The following is a 12,123-nucleotide window of genomic DNA, read 5'->3' on the forward strand; positions in this document are numbered from 1 at the left end:
CGACTGTACACCAGTTGGCAGTTGACCTGGAGTGAATAACGAAATAATAAGCTTTTTCAAAGCAAGCCTTTTTTGGCTCCTTGGCCATCTTATTTCTGTAAAGATCAAAGGGAGGAAGTTGTTTTGGCTTGGCTACGTATTGGTCACAGTTTTTTAACTCAACACTTTCTTTTATCTGTTACTGATGCACCAATGTGTGGTCTGTGTGGCGCTCAGATCACAGTTATACATATTTTATTATCATGTCGTCGTTACAACTAAGAACGACGACGCCATTTTAAACATTTTTAAGGTGGGTTTGCCCTTGACATTAGACTATGTCATAGGTGATACTAAAATCAAAAAGTGGACTTATTAAAAAAAATAAGTACAAACTTGTTTGACAAACTTTAGACATACAGTTAGTACCACTTCTAAACAACAATTACTGTTGAACAAAAATGACACATATTAAACTGCTGTTGGCAAGCCTAATGAGTAGGCTAATTGGAATAAAAAGATCTAAGAAACTACAGCAGGTGCTAGAAAAGGAACTTAAATGTGAAAATACGGATATTTTCAGGTTATTTAAGATTAAATTAGGTAAAATAAATAGTAATAATAATATAATAAAAATGTTTTACAAGGTAAGAATGCGAATACTTTGTAGTAGCTCAATAGCGTAATGTAAGCTACATGTGCACTGAGTGATACAACTTATAATAGCACAAATGGAAGTTAGATACAGGTCCTAGAGTCATTGAAAGGGCAGAAGTTTAAAATTTAATTGTAAGTAAATGTATACTATAATGAGCTTAAAGCTACCTATGATATACAAGTTTAATTTCATGTTACGATTTGAAATAATTATAGAAAGAAAAAAGTAATTTAGATTTATTTTTAATTTTTGGTATTTATAAGATTGGTGAAATTGACCATTTTGAAGTAGGGTATAAAAGTAATAGATCAAATGTAAAGTTTACTCAAAAGATGGTTGAAATGTATTTAGGAAGTTTTAAGGATTACATAAAGGAAATTTGGGATTAATGAGGTAAGGAAATTATTTTTAATCTTAAGATGAAAATGCCCCCCGCTAGTACAGCGGTATGTCTCCGGATTTACAACGCTACAATCACGAGTTCTATTCCCTTCGGAGGGCTGAGCAGATAGCCCGATGTGGCTTTACTATGAGAAAAACACACACACATAACATGACAATTACTTTACACACAGACTATTTAAAACAAATATTCAATATATTCAAAGACAGATCTTTATTTTAGTTTATTAAAAATACTTCACAAAAACACAACTTTTTGAATGTGAAAGATTTATGTTTTCTAAAAGTCTACCATGCTCTTTTGCATGTCTTTTTCACTCATTGTGTATTTGGACTCATCATTACATGACCAGCTGGCTGATGCTCACCTCTTTCTGTGCCAAGTCAGTTTCTCACTTTCACTTACTTCTTAAATAAACTGCTTGAGTGGGTTTTGTTCATACACTTAGACAAGTTCTTTCCTACTCCTATGCAGTGTGTTTTTCACCTGGGGATTCTATTTAATTCCCATCTCGGTTAGGTCCAGTCTTTTCCACTTGGGCTCCATGATATGAAGTGGGGAGTCAATAAAGCTCTACATTCTTCTGTCTCTGCATGAGAGGTTCTATCTCTTTTGGGAACCCTTAGGTCATGTGCACATGCATTACCTTTATTGAATGCTTCTTGACCAATGGCACGTCTCCTTCAATCTCTTGGATCATGTCATCATCCTGGAATCAGGGCCAACCTTGCATGGTGGCTCAATAGGATTTTACAGTTGTAATCTGCTGGGTTAGGTATTGTTCTTTTTCTCAGGAGATCTGTGGTAAGTTCTTCAGTATATCCATTACTCTCAGTTGGTATATCCACATAGAGTTTAGGTTGCTTGTGTGGATTTAGGTGATTTCTGCATAATTTAGGTATTTTGTGTCTTCCCTGCTAAGTATTTGGTGAGTTAGATTTTTGTAATTTTTTACCATCTAGGTTATTTCTATGTTTGTATTTAGAGTTTGATTATCCCTTTGTTTTTGTTGATGTTTTGTATACGTACTGATTTTGCACGATTGTTACTATATATGCCAGTGATGGCAAACCTATGGCACGCATATCCAAGGTGATACATGAAAAAGTTTGCTGGCACATGGCATGTGGTACCTTGCCTTTTGATTCTTTAAATCATAATGCTAATCCATAATAAATAAATATATAACAATTATCATTATTGCCAAATGTAGCGCAGATGATTTTTTTCCAATCTAGGAGCAGTGAGAAATGTTCACAAGATACATCTTGCACCCTCATGATGCCAGCTTTGTAGTTTCAGGAACATGTGATACTAGATGACATGTTTTGAATTCCTTGCAGACCCAGTGTACACATCAATATTGGAGTAAAGAATAGAAGTAAACTGATGGTATTGGCTTTGCTCTGCTTATATTTTTCTTCTGTTGTTTGTGAGTGGATATTTAGTGATAATAACAGTAAATGTGCATTTATTTTTTTGCAGTAAATATATGAATTATATTTTTTAAAATTATGTTATTTGGCATGGCATGCATATATTTTAGTTAACTGTAGATTTATTTTTATATTAATGACATAAATTTTCACCTACTGTTATGTTACAGTAAGTTAAATTATTGTATTTAACTCAATTGGTGAGATATTTTTAATTTTTATTTATACTTTTCATCTTGTCAGAATCTCAATTAAACCAGCAAAGAAACTAAAACATTCAAATGGAAGGAGCAGCAGTACAGATTTTCAAGAATCCTGGACTGAAAGCTTTGGCATGATCAAAAACGATGATAAAGTATTATGCATTTTATCTTCTGTTACAGTGGTATGCAGGACTTCTGTAAAGTGAACTTTATGAAACTGTTCATAAATGGCTTTGTGATAAGAGTGAGCAAGAACAAAAGAACACCTTTCTAGATAAGTCAGCAACAATAACATGTAGTCAAATGTTTTGATGAAGTTTCTTGCAAGTGGTTCTGACCTAGTTGCTGCTAGTTTTGAGATTTCAAAAAATATTGCTCAGCATAGAAGTTAACTTAGTGATGGAGAGTATATTAAATAATCATGGCTAAAATGTGCTCCTTTCCTTTTTGATGGTTTTTTAGAAAAAAAAAATATATTCAGCGCATTAAGGAATTGCAAATGAGTAGAAACACAATAAAAGATAGAATATTAAAGATGGAAACAAGCATAGCAGAAGAGCTAACAAAAGATATTGGTTCATGTAGATTCCATTTGTCTTGGTGAGAGTACTGATGTTACATCATCACCTAGGCAAGTCATTATTGCTCAGATTTGTAGAGGTGATGAAATCTGCAAAAAACTTGTTAACTTGGTAGCATTACCTAAACATACCACAGGGGCTGAAATATGTAGGGAAGTAGTAAAGTAGTTTTCATCACAACTGATGGTGTACCTAGCATGATTGGTAAATAAGCAAGTTTTGTAAAATCTATATGCAAAATATGTTGGACATCCACTAGTAGGCTTTCATTGTATTATACATGAGTAGACTTTAGCTGGCCTTAAGGAGCTTGAAAAAGTGATGGAAATTGTAACCAATGAAGTTAATTTTATTTCTGCACATGCTTTGAAAAAAAGACAATTTCAGAATTTCCTTAGAGAGGTAAATTCGGTGTACACAGAACTACTTATGTACAACAATGTTTGTTGACTAAGCAGAGGTTCTGTCCTTAAAAGATTTATTGAGTATTTGGATGAAATTCTTCTGTTTTTGACAAATGAAAAATTTTCCTGTATAGAATTTTCTGATGTTGTGTGGATTTGTAGATTGATGTTTTTTACAGGTTTCTTCTTACATGACTTCAACACCAAATTGCAGGGATCTGGCAAAACATTTGATGTTTAATAACATAAAAGCTTTTGAAATGAAACTAAAAAAAATTAAATGTGATGTGTACAATAGCACTTTTAAATACTTTCCAAATTTAAAAAACGCATGACAGATCTTGAAATTCATGAGAAAATACACATTTGGAGCTTGCAAATGCAGTTTTCAAGCATCATTAGTTCAACTTTTGTACAATTTTCTTTAACAGTTAATAAGTTCAGGTTATTTGACGAAACTGTAAAATTTATAAAGTATGCAGAAAGTGTAACGTTAAAAAACTGAAATTGGAAATGCTGCAGTGGACTGACTTGGATAATCTTGAGATGCAACTGACTGATTTACGAAGCAGCTCAATTTTGAAGCAAAAATTTGTCAACTAAAGAGCTGAACTAGAAAATATTGAAAGAAATTAGTTAGTGACTGGAATAATGCATAAAACTGCATAAAATGATGTTCTGAAACTCTGAAGTTTTTTTTAGAAGATTGTCCCCAATTTGGGCACACACTCTTAAAAAGTTTCATCATTCCTGATGTAGGTAATTGTACCTTTGGCTAATTTTGTGGGTGTGTTGATTCATTATTTTTGTGTTTTTTTCTCATTCTAAGTCTTATATGTTCACAGGTGCTTCCATGGTAGATTGAGAGGCTTTTTTCAATCTCCAAGAAATTTTGGAGTTATTGGTCAGTAAGGAGGCTACTTTTCATATCAACATCCTGGATTCTTAGGCTGTTCATCAGGCTCTGTATCATTTCCTTGCTCCTCACACTTTGGAGTTGAATGCCTTCAGCTGAGATTGGAGGGGTCTTTACTTATATGCTTACTCTCCAATCAGACTCTCCTACAGAGTCATTAACTTTATTCACATAAATTATTTTCATGATCTGCTGGTTGCTCCATATTGGATGGCTCAGATATGATTCCCTTTGCTTTGGCCCTTATTGGAACAACAACCCCTGCTATTCCCTTTTCCTGATTGTCCCTCCAACAACCTTGATAGAATGTATTTCATCCAGTCCCTTATCTAAGCTTAGGGACCCATCTCTCAAGTAGCATCTTTTGTTGTCTATACCACTTTTCCTCCCTTTTGTCTAAGTACCAGAAACATTGGTTTTAGTTCAGACTTTGGTCTATTCACTATGGTTTTTTTACCATCCCATTCTAGTTTTATAACTGATTTGATCAGGTTTTGTCTATTTCAAATGTTGCTCATTATAGGGCTGCCCTGTTGAAAACCTTCCACTTTTCCATTTTCAGAAAGCCTTCTCTTTCCCATATTTCCCACCTTTTACATTCCTTTTATGTGGTCCATCCACCATGTCCTTTTGGTCTGTTGGATTGGAATCTCAATGTTGTTTTTTATGCTGTACCCACTTCTTCTGTTGAACCCATTCCAGTGTGTTCCTTGTGCTGTCTTTACCTTAAGATCTATATCTTCCCCCTTCTAGCATGTGGTCATTGTCATTCCAGTACTAGTATCATTAATGTTTCCCACATCTTGTACCATTTGTCATATGTTATCCTATATCTAGATCAAGTCTTCTTTTGTTGGACATAGGCCAACTCCCATACAGGTCTGTTTAAAAAACCTTTGTTTGATTTGTTTCCTTGTATGTTGTATGACTCGTACTGCCTCTTTTCATTGTTATCATTCCTGTTTATTCCATGAAATTTCTCTGATTCACATAATCTTTCACCTATTACACTAACTGGTTGAGCTTGTAAACTCATACAATTGGCATAATGTTGTGTGAGCATGGACAGTGTCTCTCTACGTAAGGTTTCTTTGTATCACCTTTGTCATCTTATTATATCTTTAGCTGGTCAAAGCTGCTGTCATTTGGAAGAGATCAATTGGGCTGGTTTGTGGACAAATTCCAATAAATTTGTCACACGTTATCTGCACAACCTAGCTGTGTTTTTCTTGGGTGGTCATCGTCTTCCTGCTGTGATGTTTCAACACACACCTGTTCACTATTATGCTTTTCAAAATAGAGAATTGCAGACACCCATAACACTGTTTCCAATATTTCATTTGACCAGGCTGCCTAGTGTATCCCTCTTTTCTTCTCATGGGAGATGGTAATCTTTGCCACTCTTAGTTTGCCATTATTTGGATTTAAGAGAAACAGTAAATATGTAAAAAACTGCAAAAGGATATGACCAATAGTAGGCAATATTCAATAACGCTGTAAGTTGGGAAATAACATTTTAAACAAATACTTTAGTAAGGAAACATATATGTTAATATAACAACTAGTTGGCAAACTGTTATTTTAAACAGATGTTATAGAAGTGAGAAATTTTGTTTTGAAGTGTGTGAATATTGGAAGTGCATATTTTATACTCTGGAAAAATGCTATCTACAGATTTGTGAGTACATCATAGACATTATTTTTTTACTTTATCAATGAAACTAGTAATAAACTGTCAGTGGAATATACAAGTTTTTATTTTTCTTATACAAACTGACAAGAAATTATTTAGTGGTACAAGTGAGACAGTGGAAAATTTGCTCAGTAAGATGCAATCAATTGGCAAGGCATTTTTGTTTTTGTCCTTGGAAAGTTTAATGACTTGCAGAATTAAAACAATGAAGTATCATACTACTTGGAAGCTCATGTTTGGAGCTAAATATTAGTTCTTTTTGGGCTTTCTAAGCTGAAAGTAGAAGTTGTCTTAATGTTTGAAGTTCTATCAACAGAATTTTCTCCAAGTTAAAGATGCTGAAGTTATCTGATATAAGTTAAATTGCTATATCTATCAATCAACTAATGTAGTTAAGGAATTAAAGTATGTTGCATAAAAGAAACTATTAACTGTAATATGTCTGAATATTATTTACATAGTATGTCATATGGCCTGAAATGTCGTATTTATCATTTCAGATGACATAATTGTACGTGGTAAAACAATTGATTGTTTACAAAGGGTTATGGAAATTTCTGGTTGAATTGAGAAAAGAGAACTTTAAACTTTATGCATGATTAATCAATCACTTTTTTTCCATTGGTAAAAAATGAATTTTTATTGATGGCTACATCATACAAAACTATATTTGCAGAAAAATATTTAAATGTCTAAATTTAAGGAACTTATTAAAATATTTAAAATACTCGAAAAATAAATGTGTTTTTTTTTGTAATTAAACACTAAGTTACACATTGGGTTATTTGTGCTCTGTTTATCATAGGTATTGAAACCTAGTTTACAGTGTTATAAGTCTACGGACAATCTACTGTGCCAATGGGGGGCTGGTAAATGTTATTTAATAGACAGTTAAAATCATCATTAGAAACTATTTTATAATGTGCAACCATATAAATATAAAAAGTCAGTGGTCATGTAACTATTTAGTTTCCATAATAAAAAAAGACAATGTCATGTATATACCATATTATTTTCCAACTCTTCCTCTTTACTTAAGATATAAATATTTTAACGTGTTTCATATTGAGCGAAGAATGGAAATAGGGCTAAATGACTGGAAAATAATGCACTTGATGACAAGGGTGGACTTGGATTTAGGTTAAGTAACCACTTCCAAGCACTTGGCAGTGATTAGGGGGAAGCACAAAGAATGATAGTGTAAAAAATGGAGAAGTTATATATGTAAGTGACTGTAGTTAGGCATGCAGACACAGTGGTATATGGAGAAATAGGAATAAAATAATAGGTGAGTTGAGGTATAGGATGAAACTGGTATAACCAGAGAGATAGTTTAAGATACTAGTATCAATGCACATTTTGTGGTACATGTCGAGGCTAATTGTGTAGGTAAAGATGGATATGAAGAGCTTACTGATAAGTATAAAATATTAACAAAGACACATATTAAGGAACGTAGCCATAGCTTGATTTTGTCAGGGATACTGCCAAGAATACATTGTGGGGTAGAGATACCAAGTTGGTCACTAGGATTGAATGCCAATTTTAAATCAGTATCTAGGGACGAGCAAATAGGTTGGTTGAATTTGTAGGATAATTTTAATGGGAAGGTTATACATTTTGGAGTGGATGTCTTGTAGTTAATGCAGGGCTAGCATGTTAAGCAATGACAGTTAATTCAATAATATTCACGGATTTAAACTAGGACTAAACAGAGGTGAGGGCTATGAAGTTAGTAAAATTGGAAATTGATAGGAAAACATGTACAACAGGCATAAAATATGAATTTGTTTTGAAATATTTGACTGATTGTTACTGTCATTATGCTAGAAATATTAGAAGTAAAACTGATGAGTTCAGAGAAGTTCTGGAAACTGTGGATTTTGATATTGGGCATCACTGAGACTTGGTTGGATATTAACAGTTGTGGTGAGAAGATTCTTTTTGATTTACCAAGCTACAGATTACTTACTACAGGTAGAGTACTGAAATCAAAATGGGAAGGAGTAGCATTGTATGTGTCAGCCCTTTTATTGATAACGAGAGAACATCGTTTCGACCTTAATAGGTCATCTTCATGTTAAGAAAGAGAGTGTTTGAAAGTGACCGTTGTTGCACACGTCTTTGGGACGAGAGTATAAACGAAAATATATATGTAAAACGGCTCGTTTGAGTTGAGAAATTTTTTTTACGCAGTGGAGCGAACAACGTTTCGACCTTCTTCGGTCATCGTCAGGTTCACAAAGAAAGAGGTAACTGACCGGAAGCTGACCATATGTTTGAAAGGGGTTGTGTACAAACGACTATAGGATCGTAGGTGGCTTTGCAGGTGGATGTTAGGTTATTAATTGGTATAGGTATAAATTTATTTAATTATGGTTTTAGTTGCTGTATAAGTAAACGTCTTTGATTTTGCGATTTCTATATTTGTTTCCCTACTTAATATCTGGGTGTTTTTTTTTTTGTTATGTTGTGTTTATTTGATTTGGAGTGTTCAAAAACGTGTGAAGGTGTTTTTTCTTTGTGTTCTAAAGAGTTGACGATGGGCGCTAATGACTAGCTGGCTTACCTCTACTCTGCTGAATCAGGGATCGCTCGCGCAGATAGCCCTCGTGTAGCTTTGCGAGAAATTTAAACACAAAGAAGAGAAAGAGTATTTTTCAGTATTTTACAATCAGTTAATCATATCTAAAATCTCTATCTTATATAGGGGTGTAGAGAAGATAGTCACTTGTTTTAAGCTTCGTATTTATCCTTGCTTACTTGATTCAGAATATGTTGGTAGATGCGCACCCAGGTACTCATTTTGTTATACGCGTTGGCAGGTGCATAATTTTGCACATGCGCGCGCGTGTGGATAAATTGTTAGATGCACGCGAAGATGCTTATTTTAGTACATGTATGCGCAATTGCTCATTTTGTTACATGCGCGAGCAGGTGTTATTTTCGTACATGTGCGCGCAGGTAATATTTTGGTTGATACGCTCGCAGGTGTTGAATTTCTTAGATGCGTGTACAAGTGCGCAAGTTCCAAAGACATAGTGCTGTACTAGCGGGGGATATTATTATTAATATTATTAACAATAACACTGATAATACATATGACTATAATACTCTATTGCTCACAAAAAAAAATCACACTAACTGAACTCAAACAAGCAATCAAGAATTCCAAAAACAAATCACCAGGAAATGATAGCATACAAACAACTGTCCTCAAAAAAGGCACTCCAAAATTATTTGAACATCTATTAGTTATCTTTAATTTATCTTTCTTCCCTGGATACGTCCCAGTTTCTTGGAAGCAAGCTAATATACTAATGTTCAACAAAGAAAGAAAACCAGCTTATAAGCCAAACAGTTATCGACTAATCAATCAGCCAGACCAGCTGTGTAGGCACAATTCTTGAACGAATAATAAGTAATAGACTCTCCACATTTTTGGAGATTACTTCAAAATTACCTGAGGAACAAAACAGATTTAGAAAATTTAGACGAACGACAGTTCATTTAATTAGGTTAACTGAAACGATAATAAATAGCTTCAATAAAAAGAATGCGCTGTCGCTTGCTTCCTTGATATCGAGAAAGCAATCGACGCTGTATGGCACAATGGTCTTCGGTCCCGTATGAATGAAATGGGACTACCGCGTGGAATTATTCACTGGTTATCTAACTTTTTGGAAAACAGAAAATGCAGAGTAAGCGTAGAGGGAACTTTCTCGGAGTTCTTCACTCCAGAAGCTGGCGTCCCTCAAGGAGGGGTGGTTAGTCCTATTCTTTTCATTATGTATGTGAATAATATTCCACTTAAAGACCCAAATCATGGATACTCGTCACAGTTAGCTGATGATGTAGCAATATGGAAAAGTGCCCCTACACCAGAAATTGCAGCCACTAACATACATCCACAACTAAACAGAATAAGTGAATACTGCCAAAAATATAGAATCAAAATAAACACAGCAAAGACACAATTAGTGATATTTTCAAAATCAACGAAACATCAAAAAGTACAACCACAGATTTACATGAACGGAAAGCTTCTCCAGACTGCTACATCTGCAAAATTTTTAGGACTAACATATTATTCTAAACTTACCTGGACAAAACATGTAAATAACATGAAAACTAAAATTCGGCAAAGAATAAACTATGCTAGAAGTCTAACTGGTAAAAATTATGGAACAACACCTGAAAACATCCTTAAAATATACGAAACTTATATAAGACCGGTAGTACAATATGCAGCTCCTGCGTGGATTAACGTAAGTAAAAAACAACTGCAAACCAAACTACATTAATTACAACAGCATATAGAGTACCCATAACCACTTCCTCAAAGGTCATGCACAAATACCGTAATACAAACAATACCAGATAGACTTCTACATAGTACAATAAGATATTTCGATAAAAATTGGAAAAAAAAATGAACTGTTATGTGAACTAGACAGGTACTGCATTTCTGATGAAGAGAGTCCTAAACACCTCTCCCCGATAAATTTATACATTAGATCATTAAGCTAAAATTAAATAGTAAATAAAAAACAATAGAAAAACAATAAAAATAATAAATAATATTAAGAAAGCAATAAAATAGATAAAAAGAAATAAATATATATATACTACTGCTAAAATAAAACAGGGCACCTATGTTATCATCATCATCTGCCACTCAATTCCTTAAGGAACACAGGGCCGCAATCACTGCGGTTTCAGTAACAGGTTTCTTAAGTGAGTAGGTTGGTAGCCCGCTGCACCTAGCCGTCTCTAATTTAGTAGTGTAAGACTAGAGGGAAGGCAGCTAGTCATCACCACCCGCCGCCAACTCTTGGGCTACTATTTTATCAACGAATAGTGGGATTGACCGTCACATCATAACGCCCCCACGGCTGGGAGGGCGAGCATGTTTGGCGCGACGCGGATGCGAACCCGCGACCCTCAGATTACGAGTCGCATGTCTTAACGAGCTCGGCCATGCCGGGCCCCACCTACGTTATAGACTTAGAAAATCTGAAAGTACAATATACATGGACTTTGCCCTGAAAAGGGCCTGAGTTATGTTCATCACCCTGACCTTCATGTATTTACTTTAAATATACTAAAAAAGTCCACTCTAACAATGAAAAGGAAGGAAGAAAAGGTTTAGTGTACCTGACCCTCCCGGGTGTACGAATTTATGTACCCAAACACCTACAGAGAGAGAGTGCGTAACTTCATACAATGGTGTTTACTTACTTCAGCAAATAACATGTATTCATAGTTTTAGCTTTCATCAAAATTACTATAAACTTATAATTATTTCTTCATAAGTACTGGCTAGCGAATATCTTAATCCAACAACAGATTTCGTCATCTTTTTTCCCAAATAACAACCATGTTATGCGCAGAATCCAAAAGGATTGAGATCACAGAAATTGGTGGCTAAGGAGATGTCAAAAGTTTCTTCAAATCTTGGTCCAGCCAAGCGTGTTAAGGCGTGCGACTCGTAATCTGAGGGTCGCGGTTCACATCCCCGTCGCGCCAAACATGCTCGCCTATTCAGCCGTGGGGACGTTATAATGTGATGGTCAATCACACTATTCGTTGGTAAAAGAGTAGCCAAAGAGTTGGCGGTGATGACTAGCTGCCTTCCCTCTAGTCTTACACTGCTAAATTAGGGACGGCTAGCACAGATAGCCCTCGAGTAGCTTTGTGCAAAATTCCAAAAACAAACAAACAATCTTCAAATCTCAGGCATGACGTATGGAAGTATTGTCTTGGAAGTAGCTGTCCTCATCCCTAGTTAGAGTTAATCACAAATCATGTTGAGATATTCATTCTGAAGGGACAAAATGTCCAGCATAT

At 34.8% G+C, this 12,123-nt stretch overlaps 1 long non-coding RNA gene across 2 annotated transcripts; it reads left to right on the plus strand.

The window, feature by feature from the left end:
• The first annotated feature begins 201 nt into the window (after nt 1-201).
• On the plus strand, nt 202-4,963 carry LOC143224203 (uncharacterized). 2 transcript variants are annotated; one of them, XR_013013264.1, is made up of 3 exons: nt 202-292; nt 2,279-2,432; nt 2,720-4,963. It is a non-coding gene; the product is annotated as an uncharacterized LOC143224203 (long non-coding RNA). The 2 variants fall into 2 exon arrangements; XR_013013265.1 differs by lacking the exon at nt 202-292 and adding an exon at nt 638-768.
• Nucleotides 4,964-12,123: the final 7,160 nt, after the last annotated feature.

Source organism: Tachypleus tridentatus, chromosome 8, assembly GCF_004210375.1.
Source record: "Tachypleus tridentatus isolate NWPU-2018 chromosome 8, ASM421037v1, whole genome shotgun sequence".
In the NCBI taxonomy this organism is placed as follows: Eukaryota; Metazoa; Arthropoda; class Merostomata; order Xiphosura; family Limulidae; genus Tachypleus; species Tachypleus tridentatus.